This window comes from Dermacentor andersoni, chromosome 9, assembly GCF_023375885.2.
Source record: "Dermacentor andersoni chromosome 9, qqDerAnde1_hic_scaffold, whole genome shotgun sequence".
Taxonomy (NCBI): domain Eukaryota; kingdom Metazoa; phylum Arthropoda; class Arachnida; order Ixodida; family Ixodidae; genus Dermacentor; species Dermacentor andersoni.
The window spans coordinates 133,967,711-133,986,120 of record NC_092822.1 but is presented as its reverse complement, the minus strand read 5'-3'; positions in this window follow the sequence as shown (position 1 = coordinate 133,986,120).

The following is an 18,410-nucleotide window of genomic DNA, read 5'->3' as shown; positions in this document are numbered from 1 at the left end:
AGCGTATTCAGTGGCAACGCGGGGCACAGAAGGTAGGATGGTGTCAAAGGGCAAAGTGGGGTCGCGACCATACAAAAGATAAAAGGGTGAATATCCTGCGGTGTCATGCCGGGACGAGTTATACGCGAATGTCACGTAAGCCAGCGTGGCGTCCCAGTCGCGGTGATCGTTGGAAACGCACATCGACAGCATCTCTGTTAGTGTTCGGTTGAGACGTTCCGTAAGACCGTTAGTTTGTGGGTGTTAATCGGTGGGCAGCTTGTGCTCAGTGGCACAAGAGCGGAGGAGGTCGTTCACAACTCGAGACAAGAACGAGCGGCCGCGGTCGGTAAGTAACTGTCGAGGTGCACCGTACTGGAGAATGACGTCGTGAAGGAGAAAATCGACGACGTCAGTTGCGCAACTAGTCGGTACCGCCTTTGTTATCGCGTAGTGTGTCGCGTAGTCAGTAGCGACAGCAATCCACTTATTCCCTATAGTCGTCTTCGGAAAAGGGCCAAGCAGGTCAAGGCATACGCGCAAGAATGGTTCAGAGGGAACTTCAATTGGATTGAATCGACCCACAGGTGGCAGGGGAGGTTTCTGCCGGCGCTGACACAATTCGCAAGTTGCGACATAACTACGCACACACTGCTGGAGACCCGGCCAGAAGAACTAGCGTCGTACGCGATCGTATGTACACAAAACTCCAAGGTGTCCCGCCCTCGCTGCATCGTGAAATTATTCGAGACCGACGGATCGCAGATGACGAGGAAGGACAAGGACCAACTCAGGGCCGTCAGCGTTGATATTGCGACGGTAGAGAATGCGCTCATGCAGCCCGAAAATGCGGCACGTGCTGTCGGTGCGACCAGATTGCACTCCGGCGATGATGGGCTGTAAGGATGGGTCGCGTTGTTCAGCGCGCATGTCGATCATGTCAGTCAAAGCCATCACGCAGGTCACCGGATCATGCGCTACAGGATCGGGAGGATCCACGTGGTGACACGAGAGGCAGTGAGTGTCCGTGGGCAGACGTCCAAACTTAACGTTGACAACAAATGAAAATTCCTGGAGCCGCAAAGCCCAGCGACCAAGCCGTCCTGTGGGGCCTGGAGGGAAAACAGCCAGCAGAGGACGCGCTGGTCTGTAACGGCCGAAAACGTGCGGCCGTACAAAATATGGCCGGCACATGGCCACAGTCCAAACTAAAGCCAAGCACTCCCGCTCGGTGATGGAGTAATTTCTCTCAGCAGGTGACAGCAGGCGGCTGGCGTAAGCTATCACGCAATCGGTACCATTCTACTTTTGGGCGAGAACAGCGCCGATGCCGTGGCCGCTTGCGTCAGTGTGGACTTAAGTCGGTGCAGATAGATCAACGTGGGCAAGTATGGAAGGGGTGGTGAGAAACCCAATGAGAGCGCCAGACGCGTGAGCTTGCTCAGGGCCCAATGAGAACGGCGTGTTCTTTAGAAGGTCTGTCAAAGGCCGAGAAACGTCGGCGATGTTTTTGACTGAACGGCGAAAGTAAGAACACAGGCCAACGAAGCAGCGCACGTCAGAAGCAGAACGTGGCACAGGGAAACTGCATACGGCGCGAACTTTTTCCGGATCTGGTTGGGCACCGGATGCGTCAACGAGGTGTCCCAACACGGTAATCTCGACGGCGCCCGAATTGATACTTCCTGGAGTTCAGTTTGAGGCCGGCTTTTGAGGAGACCGCAGGAATCGCAGCGAGTAGGGCAAGGTGGCTGCCGAACGTGGGAGAAAAAAACAATAACATCGTCAAGGTAACAGAGACAGGTGGTCCATTTGTAGCTTCGCAGAAGAGAGTACGTCGTACGTTCAAATGTCGCAGGAGCGTTGCATAGGCCAAAGGGCATGACTTTGAACTGATATAAGCCATCCGGCGTGATAAAGGCCGTCTTTTCGCGCTCCATTTCATCAACTGAAATCTGCCAGTAGCCGGATCGAAGATTGATGGACGAGAAGTATTTAGCTCCATGCTAGCAGTCACAGGCATCATCGATGCGTGGTAGAGGGTAGACGTCTTTTCGCGTTATCTTGTTTAAGTGGCGATAATCAACGGAAAATGCCAGGTACCATCTTTCTTTTCAGCAAGGACGACAGGCAAAGCCCAAGTGCTGGCTGATGGTTCCGCGACCCTTTGCGCTGAATTTCGTCCACTTCTGATACCCTATAGGGACGCCGACGAATGGGATTCGTGTGTCCAGTGTTTATACTGTGGTGAAAAACAGATGTTTGGCCTAAAGGCATCTCGCCGAAATCAAAGATGTCACTGTACGATTCAAGCAGGAGACGTATGTCCGTGGCCTGTGCAGAGGTGAGGTCACGTGCAATCATCTTCGCGAAGTTATTCGTTAAGGAACCAGAGCTGTGAGCTGCAATTGGCGCTAATAAGCCACTCTCGGCATTCAGACTCTCAATGTCAAATTCGGAACCACTAGAAACGCTGGCCAAGAACATGCCGGCTGGAAGCACTTTAGGGCACAGGCTGAAATTCAGAAGCGGAAGAACGACGTTGTTAATAGTAATCTTCATTAGCGTATGTGGAAGAGCAACGTACCGCTTGAAAAGCACGTCGATGATGGGGCGAAGGACATATTCACTGTCGGGAATCTGTGGCCTTGCGGTCAAAGCGAAGTAAGTGACTGCCTCAGGTGACAGACGCACATCTTTAAGCGAACACAAGTGCGGTGGAGCGGTGCTCGGTGCATCGGCTACTTGAGGCAGTCCCAACTGAGAACGCCGGTTGCGCAGTTGATGAGAGCGCAATGGTGGGATAAGAAGTCCAATCCAAGGATAATGTCGTGAAGGCAGTTGTCGATCACAGCAAAGAGAACAGAAGTAGGTCGGCGGGCTATACACATGCGCGCCTTACACATTCCAAGTACAACCAGCACGCCGCCGTCAGCCACACGAAGCACTCGGTCAGCTGCTATGGTGAGGACCTTCTTTAAACGTCTACGTAGGCTAGCACTCATCACAGACACATGGGCCCCAGTGTCGACGAGTACTTTGACAGGTATGCCGTCTATTTTAACGTCAATTACACTCCTCTTTTGGGCACAGACAGAGGATTTGCTGCAGTAGTCGGCAATGCCGCACGAACTCTGAGAGCTGGATTTCTTAATTTTCCGGAAGGGTGCGGCCAAAAGCCACAGGGGACGAAAGGCGACGTGGCTGCGGCGAACGGGAAGATGGGCGACGTGTTTGTGATGAGCGAGACTGGTGTCTGCGCGGCGATTGTGAGCGACGTTACCACGTGTTCCTAGCAGAGTGGTCGGCGCTGTTAGACTCGGCGGTGGGTGAAACGTTGCAGATATTTCCATTAAAACGGCGCAGCTTGGTCGGCTTGCGAGGTGTTGAGGGTCGCGAGTTGCGATAGTATCTGGTGACATGACCAATGCGGCGACAGGTTAAACATATCGGCTAGTCGTCCGCGGTTCTCCACTCAGTCGGGTTGCGATAACGCGGAGAGAAGCATCGGGGTGGAGCAAAAATAGTACAAAGGCGTTCGTTGGTTCTGGGATTGGCGACAGCACAGACAGAATGTAGGCCAAAGTTTTCAAGTTTCTGTAGAACGATGGCTTGCACGAGCGGAACTGAACAAGGGGTAGTATCAGTGCTTCGCGCACAGAAAGCTGTGGGCGCCATGGCGTCCAGTTCACGTCGAACGATTCGCACCACGTCCTCTGATGGCGACGCATGTTGCCTCGCTGGCTGATCTTCCCACGTCGACGGTGCGGCAGTATTGGGAAGTCGGGAGGATGGGTGCAGGACGCGTCGGCTTTTACCCTGCTCGAATTGTCGGCACTCTTTGATGGTAGCATCAACTGCAGAGCAGTTTTTGCGAATGAGCAGATTAAAGGCATCGTCAGCATTTCCCTTGAGCACATTCGCTACCTTCTTAGCTTCTGTCATGTCGTGATCGGCTTTAGGACAAAGCACCAGAATGTCCTGGATATACGAAACATAGGACTCTGGCGGGGGGGGGGGGGGGGGGACTGGGCACGAGAGGCCAGTTCCGGCTTTGTGGCAATCTTACGGCCGGCTGGTTTGCCAAACAACTGTGTTAACTTCTCTTTGCATGTGTCCCAGCTGGCCAGCTCCTCTTCATGGTTTTCGAACCACACCTTCGCGGTGCCTCTTAGGTAGAACAACAGGTTAGCTAGCATAGGCGTAGGGTCCCATCTGTTGATTGCACTCACATGTTCGTACATAGCCACCCACTTTGTAACGTCGGCGCCATCAGTCCCGCAGAACACTCCGGGATCCTTGGGTTGCACAACCACTACCGAAGGGAACAGCGACATTGCGGGTGATGGTGACGTTGGAGGCGGCAACGACGTTGATCCCGAGTGCTTACCGTCATTCATGGTGAGGATGGTGATGCGACGTCCACTGCGGAGCGCCGTTTCCAGCCGTGGTACCCCGCACCTCCACCAATATGTTACGGGGATGTTGGATATCTAAGACGGTATTTACAAGGTATATACAAGCAGACTAAATGGGGTTAAAAATGTCTGACTAGTACCAACACGCAGCAGCCAGCGTCTCGCGATCTTCTTCGTCCTCTCTCTTTTCTTTCATCCTTCAGTAAGAATATTCTCATGTGAGGCCGCAGGTCTAGCTAGCTTTGCTTATATTTCACATAAAGTTATTCATGTGTAGGCTGCACCCCATTGTTTCTAAGTACGTCTTGTGGTTCTCCAGCAATATCCTGCCCGGTCTGAAAGTGGTACAGAGGCCTATGATGTTTCCCATTCGGTTGGCCTCCTCACGAAAGTAGTTTTCTGGTCCTGTTGGGATTGATCTGTCACACTTTCTCACAAATAAATAAAATTAAATTTATAATATTATCTAGTGTGTAGCAAATGAGTGTAAAACTGCAAGGAACATTGGCATTAACATATTGCGCATCAAATTTCTTGTCATATATGGTAGCTTTTCATTCCCATGGTGGTATGAATGCTATACGTCTGAGCAGCAGCTTGCATAATCATCATCATCAGCCTGGTTATGCCCACTGCACGGGAAAGGCCTCTCCCATATTTCTCTAACTACCCCGGTCATGTGCTAATTGTGGCCATGTTGTCCCTGCGAACTTCTTAATCTCATCCGCCCACCTAACTTTCTGCCGCCCTCTGCTACGCTTCCCTTCCCTTGGAATCCATTCCGTAACTCTTAATGACCATCGGTTATTTTCCCTCCTCATTACGTGTCCTGCCCATGCCCATTTCTTTTTCTTGATTTCAACTGAGATATCATTAACTCGCGTTTGTTCCCTCACCCAATCTGCTCTTTTCTTGTCCCTTAACGTTACACCTATCATTTTTCTTTCCATAGCTCGTTGCGTCATCTTCAATTTAAGTAGAACCCTTTTCGTAAGCCTCCAGGTTTCTGCCCCGTGCGTGAGTGCTGGTAAGACCCAGCTGTTATAAACTTTTCTCTTGAGGGATAATGGCACCTGCTGTTCATGATCTGAGAATGCCTGCCAAATGCACCCCAGCCCATTCTTATTCTTCTGATTGTTTCAGTCTCATTATCCGGATCCGCAGTAACTACATGTCCTAAGTAGATGTATTCCCTTACCACTTCCAGTGCCTCACTACCTATTGTAAACTGCTGTTACCTTCCGAGACTGTGAAACATTACTTTAGTTTTTTGCAGATTAATTTTTAGACCCACCCTTCGGCTTTGCCTCTCCAGGTCAGTGAGCATGCATTGCAGTTGGTCCCCTGAGTAAGGCAATATCATCAGCGAATCGCAAGTTACTTAGGTATTCTCCATTAACTCTTATCCCCAATTCTTCCCTATCCAGGTCTCTGAATACCTCCTGTAAACACGCTGTGAATAGCATCGGAGAGATTGTATCTCCCTGCCTGACGCCTTTCTTTATTGGGATTGTGTTGCTTTCTTTATGGAGGACTACGGTGGCTGTGGAGGCGCTATAGATATCTTTCAGTATTTTTATATACGGCTCGTCTACACCCTGATTCCGCAATGCCTCCATGACTGCTGAGGTTTCGACTGTATCAACCGCTTTCTCGTAATCAATGAAAGCTATATATATCTATATATATATATATATATATATATATATATATATATAGCTAATTTACATGTTCAATAATTGTTACTAGTTGAGAATGCAATCTAAATAAAGGCGTCACATGTGAAACAAAAATCAGACGTGATGAATATGATGCATCAAAGCCGGCATAAGCATAAGTACAGGCACGGAAGTGCACGAAACAGAGAAACAGGGAAGCAAATCATAAATTGGCAAAGGCACCACCATATTTCACAAATCCCTTCCATGCACGTGGATTTTGCATGCGGCTATGCATATAATTACATAATGAACCAACTACCTGAAACCAAAGCTTCTTTTTCTACTGAACTGGTTAGGATGCGCCAAAGTAAGAAAAAATTATCACGCCTCACGGAATGTTATCTTCGTCTCAAAACAAGCACATATGTGTCTGGGAAGAATAACACATCGACTCACTGCGCGCTCTATCTTAGATAAAGTCCAGAAATTTAGCATGTGCAAAAATGCTTTACTTTTATTTTGCCTTATCAAAATTATGTCTGCAGAAGCCTTCAAACTACGGGGCGTTTGCTTGATTAACACTGTACGTTCACATCCGTCTATTGATGAACAAATGTTCCACTAAGATACCCTCAGTTCTTTGCATTAAACACATCTCTGCCTCCACAAACAGACTTGGTTGGCAAATAGATTGAGTCACCCTAATCAAAGTATGAAATACTTGTCAGAAGCTATGATGTTACTATTTCACATAAGGAAAAACCACAATTTTACGACTTTAAAATAATTTTAACTTGCAAGTGACTGTGGCTTCTAATACGTAAGGTGCCGCCACACAGAGTACACAGTTAAAGGCCTTAATTGCTCCTTGCTTTCGCTTCGGGATGCACGAGCGGTTCCAATGAGCTGGTTTCGTGAGCATGCACGTAAACGATAATGACTTCTTAAACATGGGATACTCTGCCCCCAATGCTTCCCCTTTCAGGGACCTCAGAGGAAGGCATATTTCTAAATGTAGGCGTAAAAATAGATAAAAGGAAATTTGTCTTCGGCTTCATGTCATCATTTAATATACAGAATAACAGTGGTTTGCGTTTGGACTCTTGCATTCAAATGCTGTTAAATTATGCAAGCACCTAACCAAGTATGAACTGTTGCTTTTTATAGTGAACACAGGCAGCGTGCTCATTGCAAGTATTGTTACTAAGCAAATACGTAATTTAATTGTACCCCTAATTTTTATCACATGGGTATATCTGTTGAGAGGCAAGACAAAAAGCAGTCACTTCTCACAAAAGTAATCTGCTTTCCTTTTAAAACACATTTATAACTTTTCAATGCCACTTGCTCCTATGTGTTTGTCGTCAGATAGCATACTTCATCTTGACTTTTCCATCAGAGACGTTACATAAATATAACATGTTAAGATGACTGCCTTGACCACGTGAGAATTTTCATCTTGGTGTAAAATACTGTATTTTGAAAGTTTTGTTGTCATCTAGTCAAATGGTACACCCAATATACCCACATTCTACTTTTCTCCTCCACATTGCATGGCAATGTACTTTGATCCTTTCGCGTGCGCTCCTCTGCCATATGTGAAGTCACGCTGGGCTGTCTCTTTGACATCATTATGCCCTTGAAGCTGCCTTCTTGCGTTCTATAAAGCGGGTGCCTGAAAAATATCGTGTGCAGAAGTTACCATGAGGACTTGATGTAAAAAGATCAAGACAGTCAAGAAATAAAGTCACGGCACTAAAAAAAAAACTCTCAGCTCTTAATCTTACTACCGAAATGCGTGCGAAACATCTAAATGGCTACAACAGTCAACTGCTAAACTAACCTCAATTTTTACATATAAAGCAAAAGAAATAACCGACACTTCATCCTCGTTCAACATGAATGTTACAATACTCCTACTAATAAATAGAATGTTGGTCATTGTCAGATGCCATAAGTCTGTCATTATTCTGGTGTGTCGCAGACACCAATTGTGACACGTGCCCAGTGCGCCCCCTAACCATCTCTTGTAGTGCCACTGTTCAAGCCATAATTTGAGGATCATATCTGGGAACATGATGCTCAATAGAGCTGAAAGTATGGTTCTCCAGTTCAATGGATATGACTGGATGTGCCTGTAAGAATGGGCAACAAAGCTTGTTATGGCAAGCTTACCCACATTTTAATACTAACAAGAAACAGTTCACTGCGGCCTGCATCTAAGCTTACTAAAAGACATGAACTTATTTTCATTTATGAGTTGCGCAACGGAGTTCATATTTGACGGAGACTCGACTACTGCAGCAGTTTGAAATTTAGCATTTTACATTCTTGAAGGCATGAATATGTTGCAGTTAGAGCGCAGTTATTAGTTTACTAGACCAACTCTTAGTTTTGTCTGCACGCGTGCGGCAGATGCGCAGAACCCTATGGCAGAATTCAACGGAACGCAGAAAAGACGCAAAGAAAGTACGGTTGCAACAAGAGCACCTGATTATCGACGGTGTTCGGTACGAGTGGAGCGACGTCAGAAAGTGCGTTGTTAGGGCGTTTGATTACATTGCTTCCAGGAATTCCAACTGACTTCCGCATAAGAGGAAACTGACACTTTTGAACTTTAATGCACGCAGCTTGGTTAACTAATATGTTTGTTTCAGCTGGCTTGTAGAATGTCACAACCATCAATAATATGCGTTACTGAGACTTGGTTAAATGGCTCCATTTCTGAGAGTGAATTTTTGCCGCCTGGTTACTCAGTGTTGAAAAATGACAAGACTGTTGGTCGCGGTGGTGGCGTAGCGCTTTTTATTTCTAAAGATATAAAATACGTCTTGCTACCGAAGCTTCATGATAGCGAATCGGTTTGGTGAAAGATTGACTTTGGGGGCTTTGCTGCTGTGCTTGGCACTGTATACCGACCGCCAAATGATGGCAATTCAATCCCCGCTGTCACGGATTATATTGCAGTAAACAGGCTACAAAAAAGCCAATTAATAATATGTGGCGATTTCAATGCCCCTTACACTGACTGGCATTCTCTTTCTTCTACTGGACGTGATTGACCCATCTGCGACGCTCTAATCAGTCTTGCTGTGTCATATGTTTTAACACAGGTCGTTAGCTCGTGCACCCGAGAATCTGCTATTTTGGATTTGGTCTTCCCGAGTGATGGGCTCCTGTATAGCAAATGTGACGTTGTCCAGGGCATCTCCGATCACAAGGCGGTGATTGTCCACCTAGATATTGCTCTAGAGCCCAATAAACTAACGTATAATATTGCTCATGACTTTTCTCGAGCTGACGACAATTCTATCGTCGCCTCGCTTGCATCACACGTTGATGAGTTTACGTTTTCGAGTGATGCCTTAGGTGTTGACTTGTTAGTTCAAATGTTTCACAACATTGTCAAAGAGTGCATATCTAAGTTCGTACCAAAAGACGGGTAAAGCGAAACCCGAAGCACCCGTGGTATACTAGAGACATTATACAGTTGATTCGCTGGATAAAGCGCTTCTGTCGTGGCTCTCGCACTCAGAACGTCAGAGAAAACTCAATGCTAACATCATTTAGACAACTTCTGAAGACTAAATTACAGCACGCTAGAGACTACTATTATAACAACACTCTGATGACATTCCTTAAAGACAAGCCATCTAAACTCTAGAAAACAGTTGTTCCTCCTGTGTCCAACTCAACTTCAATAGTCATTAACGGACAGTCGTGTTCAAATGTTGTCATGACCTCTGAAGCGTTCAATACACAATTTAAATCTGTTTTTGTTGAAGATAACGGCATTATTCCTACGTTTCACTGTGGTAGTGCTTCAGCATGTTTTCTAAAACTTCAGATAACGATCACCGGAATTCACGGCCACTTGTTAAATATTCAAACTAGTAAAAGTGCAAGGCTAGATACCATTCCAGACACGTTTTTTAAGAGGTACTCGGAATACTGTGCGCGGTATCTGACTATCATTCAAAAATCTGTTGAATCGCCAACTGTTCCCAGTGTCTGGAAGTTTGCTCAAGGTGTACCAATACACAAATCTGGCATTAGGCAAACAATTTTCAATTATAGACCAATCTCGTTATTATCTACTTGTTTTAAACTACTAGAGCACATAATTCATAAGCATAATACAGAGTACCTCAACGATGACAACATTCTTTCACATCATCAGCATGGTTTTAGATCGGGTTTCTCCACGGGGACGCAACTAATTGAATTCACTCACGACGCTGCTACTACACTTAACAATCGTGGCCAGATTGACGCCATTTTTGTTGACTACTCCAAAGCATTTGACAAGGTATGTCATGCTAAGTTACTTATGAAGCTTGACACGTTATTCAGAGGCATACACGGCAATCACTTGCTTGGCTGGATAAGAGACTGCTTGCATCTGTGGTCCCAGTTTGTGTCATTTAATCAGGCGCACTCATCTTCAGTCGGTATTTCCTCCGGCGTCCCACAGGGCTCCATATGGGGACCACTTTTGTAAATTATTTATATTAATGACGTCGAGAGCGTTTTTACTAACACTGCTGTTAAGCTCCGTTTGTATGCAGACGACTGTGTCTTGTACTCTAACATCACCAGCGTCAATGCCCAGGAGATGTGAATAACACGTTCAATGCCTTCTGCCACTGAAGAAAGACCTGGCAAATGGAAATCAACTCAGGGAAAACGGTATCAATGACCTTTTTGAACAAAAAGGAACCTCTGAAATTCGCCTACAGTAATGATGAGAAGATTTTGTTTTGTGTCACCGAGTTCAAATATCTTGGTGTAACTCTTTCTTCCAAATTAAAATGGCACAAACACGTCGACTTCATTTGTTCCAGGGCACTAAAACGACTTGGATATTTAAAAAGAACACTAAAAGCAACAACCAAAGAATGCAAACTAGCAGCCTACAAATCCCTCGTGAGGCCTACTCTAGAATATGCATTTGTTGTCTGGTCACCTTGCTGCGTATCGCATGTATCAAAGCTTGAGGCTGTGCAGAAGAAAGCTATTAGATTTATTTATAATCGATACGATCGCAATTTCTACCCTTCTCTGCATGCTGGCCTGCTATCGCTTGAGCCGTTCGCACATAGGTGCACGCGTAGAAGGATTGTAATGTTGCCCAAAATTGTACATGCTTCTGGCATTGTCGACGAACCTGTGATATTTGTTGGCTCCTCGGCACGTGTAACGCGAAGAGCCAATCCCTTGAATATTGTTCCTTTTCCAGCTCACTTAGCTTCAAATTTTCTTTCTTGCCATTTACCATTGAAATGTGGAACAAGCTACATACTCATCTCCGAGAACTGCCGCATGAGCATATTGTAGACGAAGTTCATTTACATGTGACATGTTGACTGTATGTTATCTTGATGTACTTACCCACTCACTTTGAGACAGACCCTCTTTGAGACAGCAGTATTTGCAAATAAAATGAATTGTGTACGACAGACGACTGGTCACACGGAATTAAATCAACGTTTTATTTTGATATTTTGTTTCTCCACTAAAAATATTAAAGCGATAAGCACATTTTGACATGCCATGCAGTAGCAGGATGCACACATTACGCTTGTAACTCACAGATCAAGGGTGATTTAGCTGTTCGTACGACATAACTAGTAAGCGCCAACTTATATTAGCAAATGCACAGGCATGTCTAAAACAATAGTTGTATGCAAAACGTCCATGCAATTGCAATTCTACACAGCAGCCGTTATATTCGATGCCGATGCATAACTCGCTGCTTGACAATTCATCGAGTTCGTACACATAAGCAGCCTTTCAGAGTCGCACCATGCTCGAAATGCGCAACAGGATACATAAAATCTGACATATATTCACACCATTTCAATACATCGGCAGAAACAGTTCAGTCTTAGCGGTAAACCCCATGAGAGCGATTTTGTGCGCGACGACGACGAGCGACGGCTTCGAGCGACAAAACGGGCCGTTGCTTGAACAAATTGCTCGGTCCTGGAATTCTAGACTTTATCGCTCGTCGCCCGGAAGTGCTATGAGCGACTAGCCAATAGCGCGAAGCCGGAATTGGGCGTACTAAATACTAATACTACTCAAATACTACCGATTGTCACACGGAAAGAGCAAACGACTGAATTTTTATAGGTGCAAGGATAAGAACCTACTGCAAGACCTTCAGAAATATTTTATTCTGCTTTTTACAGTAAAACACGTCAACTTAAATTACTAAAGCACGCGTCACGCTAGTTTCCACGCGTATTTGCAGCCCTCATACCGGCAACGCCGGGGAGACGTCGTTCAGAATCATCGCTTCCACGGAGTACCACTTGTAGGCGACGAGGGAACGCGACAGCTATCTCCATCGCACCGCTTTTCGCTGTCGCGCACAAGATCGCTTATATGGGGTTTATACTTTATTCAGCATAAAACATGGATACTTCATGCGTTTTCAGTAAGTTCAGGATAACGCGCCCAACTGACCTCTTGCAGCATGCAGCTTAATGCCTGCGGCAAAGTTCGTAACTAGCACTGGCGCTGCACGTAGCTTCAATGGTTGCAGATTACCCATGGGCAAAAGACACCGTCAAGCGCGCGGATCATTTATAACGAACACATGCCGCCAGCAAAATGACGCCTTCTGTTTTGCGACTCCGTATTTCAACGGTGTTCCGTACACAGTAGACTGCCAAACTGAATAAATGCAAGCACACAAAACGCACGCTAAGCACGCTCCACATAAGCTCTGAATCATGGGCTGGTGAACAAACCATTTCAAGCGTCCTGTGGCCTCACGTCTTATTGAACATACAGTGTTTTTGGTAGCGTTTGCTATCTTAAAGGCTCTTACGGAAGCGGCAAGTGAAAAAATCACATGCAGTTATCGCGACGGCTGGCTTTTTCGATTGACGTCGAGAGAAAGAGCGCGCTTGCCTAGTCCGTTGTCAATCGCGTCGGCTAAGCACCGCGACGACTTCCTGGCGATAGCATGTCATATACGCAAAATCTGCACCTAAGTTAGAATTCACTTACCGTAGAGGATTTGTTATATCCAACGAATGACGAACGACTGTCGTGTTTTCGCGGCGACGCGAGATGGCTGAGACAATGTTTCTTTGATGACCTTCATTGTTGCTCGCTGGACGAATCACTTTTCTTCGGTGCTGTGCGGTTCCGTGATGTTGTGCGCGCGTGCGGTGGGGCAAGTCCGCGTTTCTTTGAACTGTGGCTGCCTGTTCTCTTAGAAGCCTAACGGTGTGTTCTTTTCTCAGCGTGTGTGCGCGATACATCACCATGTTCTGGACAAGCCTGCTACAGTTCAAGCAGAAGCTTACGCTAGGTTTCGTTCTCTATTGCCGCAGGAATAGAACGGGCATTCTACTCTCCCTCAGTAGGGCAGAGTGAAAAGAAGATTTCACTCTCTCATTGCTGAAAGACTGAACAATGCATTTCACTCCACTCGACATTTTGCGAGAGTAAAACAACGCTTTGAAGAGTAAATCAGCCCCTTCACTCCTGCCATGCCCTCTGTAGTATTCACAGTGTATTGTTTCTCGGACTCCTACGTTACAGTCTACCAGTTCTGTCAAATACATGCAAGACGAACTTTTGCGCTTTGGATAGCTTACAAGGTCGAGTCCTACGCACGTGTTTCTGGCTGCCTCGGTGCACGTCAACAGCAGCAACAACTGCCATCGCGGGAGACCATGCGATCCTGACAAATGTAGCTGTCAACTCTCCCAGAGCGCATATTCGCCATCTGTCAAGGATCACATGTACAACGACTTGAGGGGGCAGACGAACGTAATTCACTGAGCACGAGCGCGGTTGGCCTACAGTAGGAGCGTAATGATAGCACGGTAGGTATAGCTGAAGCAAGCTGGTTCCGCAGTAAATAAGGGCAGAATGGGCAGACAGAAAATCCATACCGAGGATGAGTTCATGGGATCATTTCTCAAGCACGGCAATAGTACGCTTGTGGATCGGTCAACAATACTTTTTCGAGCGGAGCACATCCCTAGCACGGGAAACGTTGCGCCATTGGCGACACGAATGAATGGTACTGTAGTTGGTGTCAGGACCTTCTTAAGGCAGTGACGAAGCTCTGAATTCATCACTCATGTCTGAGCCCCAGTATCCACTAGAGCAAGAAGATGTGCGCCTTCCAGTTTAACGTCTATGAGGTTCCTTCTGGTATGCAGTGTGGTCAGAGGATTTGGCAGGCGAGTTGATGATTCAGCATCACCTCTGGGAGCTGCATCGTCTAGTTTTCCCGACGCAGTTCAATCGGCGACGTAGGGTGGCGGAGGGAGATGATTGGCTACGAGACAACGGCGAACGGGACTGGTGATCACGTGGGCACGGTGAACGAGGATAAGACATGGAGGGAGCGTCCTCGCGGGTGGTTTGGGGAGGCTCGCGGTAGGGCTGAAATCAGCCATGATCCATGTCAAAGCGACGGTTGTGTCCATAGGACGCCTGATACCAATACCACCGGCTGTTACAATGGCAGGTCACGTGGCCAATACGACGGCAGTTGAAGCAAATGGAACGGTCATCAGCAGTCCTCCACTCGGCTGGATTGCGAGCACGGAATGACGGCCTTTGATTTTGGGCGTGCAAAAGTGAGGGACGGCGGTCGATCGGCCGGCAAAGAGCTGCAGCGCACACAGGGTCCAGGCCATCATTGAAGGGCTCCTGATGAACGACAGCTTGAACTAGTGACACTATCTGGGAGCTATGGTCATAGGTACGGCCGGACGTAGAAGCAGGAGGCACAGCGTTAAATTCACGTCGGAGGATCTTCTTCACCCGTTCTACAGCGAGCGACGCCGACGGCTCAGGTACGTCTTCGCACGACCACGTTGCTACCGTGTTTGGAAGTCGAGGGAAATGATGAGCAATGCGTCGACTTTTGGCGGCTTCAAAACGCTTGTACTCTTGGATGATGGCATCGACGATGTCACAGTCTTTGCAGATTGATATATTGAAGGCATCATCTGCTATGCCCATTAACACGTGGCCCACTGTCTCAGACTCTGTCATGCCGTCATCGGCTTTGCGGCAAAGGGCAAGCACGTCCTGTATGTAAGTCGGGTATGACTATCGCTATCTGCGCACGGCATGGCAGTTCCTTCTTTGCTGCTGCCTGTCTACCAGCAGACTTGCCGAACAGGGAATGCATCTTTTCCTTGCATGTGTGCCAGCTCTTAATTTCATCTCCGTTATTCTCAAATCACACCTTCGTTGTTCCTTTGAGGTAAAATAATGTTTGCCAACATGATCGTCTCATTCCAGTGATCGTTCTTACTTGCACACTCATACAGGGGTAGCCAGTTCTCGATACCAACGTTGCTAGTCCCGCAGAATGGGCTTGGGTCATTTAGTTAAGCCGGGACGACCATTGTCGTAGCAGTCGCTTCGGTGGGCGCCGATCCGTCTTCCGTCATCGTCGAGAAAGGCGAGCGTCGGCCGCGGCGGAGCACCGTTGTACCGTGGGGGTACCCCGCACCTCCCACCAAAATGTCAAGGCGATGAGAGTAGCGAAGAGGATTAGGAAACTGTATTTAGAAAGTATATACCGAGAGAGACGGCTGGGCAGGCTAGATGACAGAACTACCACACAAGTGCTACTCTGATCGTCGTCGTCACCGCCTTTCTGGCCAATTCTTCCACGCTCGGCATGATGCGTGCTTACGCGCGGGAATAGCGCGTAACAATATTGTGTGTCTCTTTTCGGTTGTTATGTATATATTACCAGTTTTGTTTCTATATCTTCTTTTGTTCAATTGATGGTGAATTCCTAGAACTAGTCCTGTACTTTTTACTCTCGCAATCTATTCTCGCCCCTCTTCTCTGCAATGCTTAACCGTGTGCCTTGAGGGTCTCGCAAATAAATAAATAAATAGAAACGATTGAACATATCCTATGTCTCTGTCCCCAGTGCGATGTCGAGCGTGAAACTCTCCGGACAGCATTTAGACAGCTGGATTGTAGACCATTTTCGCAAATGAAAGTCCTTGGCCCTTGGCCGTACGCGTCCATGGTACAGAAAGCCACGGAAGCGTTGTTGAAACACCTCAAGTCGACAGGTCTTGGCAGCCGTGTATAGACTCGGTGCGACCATTCAAATTTGCGCGAAACTGCTTTCTCTGTTTCTTGTCTCGCTCTCTTCGTCTCCATACCCCTTCCCCCAGTGCAAGGTAGAAACCGGACGTGCGTCTGGTTAACCTCCCTGCTTTTACTGTCTTATATTTATCTGTCTCTATCTCTCTCTCATAGTTGGTGCCACCACGAGCGAACCAATAGGCGGCGTGTAAGTACTGCTGATGCATGCTCAAACTGCACTCCGTAGGTGACGAGACGTCAAAGCTAATTCAAAACGAAAGGCAAACCGTGCGCGGAAACTGCGTCGTGACCTCAGCAGAAAGCCTACACTGCCTTCACTACGCTACCTCGCGTCAGAGCCTCCACTGCGCTGAGACGACCGATTTAGCTCAATGTCGGCGCTCCTTAGTGTCATGATGCAGTTTTTCGATTCACTGTTCCTACATGGCGGTGCCATAGCTGTCATGAAATAGCATATTTTACACCTTTGCGCCGATGTCACATTCTTTGCAGGAAGTTAATGGGAGACCTCGGCATAGAACCATAGGTAAAGATAACTACGTAAAGAGCGGACACTCTAGCCATTTCGTGGCCAAGCAAGTAAGGGTCTGACCAGACTCCAGCCGGTGCAGTGATTTGCGCTTCCATTTCAGCACACAGGTAGACAACTTAACATACGTCCCGCATCCCATTTCCATAGAGACGTTGATGCTACTCAGATTATGTGCCGCTGGTTACGCCCACCCCACCGCGCTTTTACACGCACCGCCTCGCTCGTGCAGTGTTTCCTTTGCTCTGCAGAGATAATTTGGCTGTTTCTTGCGATTAGAAGATTGTTAGCAGGACGCTTGCTATGCTGGGTGAACGTATTTTGCACGTGTAGCATATAACCTGAACCGTGGCTTCCGTTTACCGCGCAGCCACCCGTTTGTTTTTGCACCCATCTTTTCCGGAAGAGCGTTTGCATTACTTCTATCGCCTCATTTCCTAGAAGTCGCTCGCAAGATCTGCGGTTTAAACTACAGAATATGTGGCTTACCCATACCATCACAGAAACGTTTCATTTACCGCGCGTCGGACAGTGTAATGCACATTTGGGATCGTTTTGCGAAGGATATTTACGTCATTGCACGCTGCATGCGCCTGGCCCAGATCGCAAGTGCCGATTTAGCTTGACTTGTTGCTTGTCATTGCTAAAACATTCTTCTTGTAGTTGGTGTATTTATGAAGGGTGCGATCCAGTATTTCTTTTTCTGTCCAATTTCCCATGTAAAAATAAAGAAATATTACTATTTTGTATGGAACCACTGCTTCCTATTGTGTGCAACTGACCAAAGCGGATGAGAAACGGTAAAAAAAATTGCAATAAATAGAGACGTTATCGCTATATATATATTTTTTATTCTGCGTGAGCTGAATCAGCCTTGCTAGTTGTTCGGGAAGCTAAGCGGCTTTTCAAGTAAAATGTTTGTGAACCACGAGTTTATTACGTCCGGCATGCTTAAAATGTAACACGTATGGCATGCGTAAACATGAAATAATAAAGTTCTTGCTCTAATACAAATGCGCACTGCCTGGAAGGATAGGTCTTTATCTAAAAAATTATGTCATTCCGTAAATTTTTAGATGAGCACCTATACTTGTAGGCAGTGTACGCATGCGTTTGAACATATTGGTTATTGTTGTTTTTTGACATGGTATATGAGCTTTGTGATCTTTCAATAAATTTTCCAGTTGGCAGTACAGCGCTCGTCCTGTTGTGTGTGTTCTCGACTGTTGTCTTCGTCTTGTTTGCGCTGCTTCAAGTTTTACTTTGCCGTCAGCGCCAGCACCTTCCCCTATGCCACCAATCCTGTTCAATACTAACGATATCAAATCTGTGAACTCCAAGCACTAAAACACTAAAGGTATATCTGAGGCCTATTTAAGCCTGCTTTTCAATCAATCATTATCTCGCAGTGGTATCCCGCATGAATGGAAGATGGAGGAAGTCATTTCAGTCTACAAATATGGTAGTAAAAGCTCCCCTTAAAGCTATCGCACCATTTCACTATCCAGCATACCGTGCAAGATCATGTAATTTTTAACTATCACAGTCGACCACGCGACCTTCCCATCCTAGTACCTGCGTTTTTGTCGCACAGGAAAGCAAACACAGCACGTGCAATACTCCCAAACTGTGATATGGTGGCATGGCGCTGGTGGTTCGGATGGATGGTTGGATGCATGTTATGAGCGTCCCCTTTGGAACGGGGTG